We start from the raw sequence: 2,046 nt of genomic DNA, 5'->3' as shown, positions 1-2,046 counted from the left end.
AAATTACAAAGAAATAACAAAACAAATTACAAAACAGAAATTACAAAACAGAAATTAAAAGCAACACCAGTCACAGGTTCAGGTTGTACAAAAATAAATTAACAGTACAGAAATTCAAAATTTACCGGATGTGAGAACGGTGGTCACAACGACGACGAGAACGGTAGACGTGGTGCGAGAACGGTCACAGCAACGACGAGAATGGCAGGGAGAAGGTGTTCACGGCAACGACGAGAACGGCAGGGAGAAGGGTCACGGCAACGACGAGAACGGCAGGGAGAAGGGTCACGACAACGACGAGAACGGCAGGGAGAAGGGTCACGGCAACGGCGAAAACGATGGTTATGGCGGCAGCGAGAATAGTGGTCACAACGGCGGCAGCGAGAATCGGGCTCGGGGTTGGTTGACAGGGAGAATGTGGTTGCTCGACGACGAGAAAGAGAAGAAAACAGATTGGGGCTGTAGATTGAGAGGTTAGGGATTTAGATTGGGGCTTGGATTGGGTGAAAGAGAAGAAGAGCTCCACTTGTTTTAGGTTTTAGGTGTTTTTAGGAGTTGATACTGATTTACATTTTGGGTTTGTTAATTTTTTTTTTTGGCTCCATTTAAAAATTTTGGATTTTGGCTCAATTGAAATTTTTTTGCCTCCACTAAAAAAATTAAGATTTTGGCTCCATTGAAATTTGGTGCATTAAAAAAATTAGGATTTTGCCTCCATTGAAATTATTTTGGCTTACATTGAGAAAAAGTTTGTACAAAATTATTTTCACAAATAATTAAGATTTTGGTTACTTTACAAAATATTAATTTTAAAATTTTGATGTCTATAGCCACAGATTTAATTGTGTAACTATAATAATTAGTGACAAATTTATGTCACCCAAGGTATAAGACACCTATACCAACAATAAATAATTTATCTGTGGGTATAGCTTATCTATACCAACAGTTTTTTATTTTGTTACTATAAGTTACTGTAGGGATATGTCTATTTTCTTGTAGTGTGTCAATTACTTTGAGTAAGACTACATTAACTATTGTGTGACATATTAATGATATATTAAATTCTACTTCACAACGCGCGAATTATCATATTTTAATATATGTTGCATATATTATATTAGACAACAAAGTTTTATCTTTTCTTTTGAAATAAAGCAAAATTAATTTATATATAGTTATTAAATATATTTACCTTTTAACACATAAATATTTTACTATATTCTACTCTAAAACAAAAATATTATTTTTAATTTATATATATACTCAATAATATATTAAATTCAATCAAACAACTCATGAGTTAACATCTAATTTTGAAATTAATACCGTATCTTTATATAATTCTTTTTTAATTTTCTCTTTCTTCAAATGGTTTTTCTTTTTTCTCAAAATATTATATCTAATATCAAATCATTTAATGTTATATTATTTTCTAATATTTAATTGTTTTAAATTAAATTCAAATTTTGAATTAATTCTGAGTAATAGTATCCAACAAAACTCTGAAAATTTCTAACGAACTTAGAGAATTTAGTACATGGATCTTAATTATTTAATGAAGCTGCTTAATTTTAAAGCATTAAGAAGTACACCTAGAAATGAAACTGTAATTATTGAAGCAAATCTAAAACGTTCTAATATTACAACCCCTAAAAAACTAAAGGTTTATGATATTATTGCTAAACTACCAGAAGAATGGATATTAAAGGAAGTTATGCCGACACCTAGAATAGAGTCTAGAAAACCTAGACAATTTATTTTAGAAGAAGATGGCAGCATAAGAATTAGAATGAATTGAAATCAGTCTATTATGACTAACAAATCATTAAAATATTTATCTGAAACAAGTTCTAGAAAATCAGTAGATTCAACATCTACCATTAATATTAACTTAACAGGAGTGGATTTTGTACCCTCAATACCTCAACCATTATATGAACCTTGCCCAGATTGTCAAGGATCAGAGTCACCAGAAATGTCACCTACAGCATCTCAGGTATTAGGAGTAATTGAATTAGAAGAAGAATTTGAAGTAGACAAAGT

This window comes from Cicer arietinum, chromosome 5, assembly GCF_000331145.2.
Source record: "Cicer arietinum cultivar CDC Frontier isolate Library 1 chromosome 5, Cicar.CDCFrontier_v2.0, whole genome shotgun sequence".
Lineage (NCBI taxonomy): Eukaryota > Viridiplantae > Streptophyta > Magnoliopsida > Fabales > Fabaceae > Cicer > Cicer arietinum.
This window is presented reverse-complemented; position numbering follows the sequence as displayed.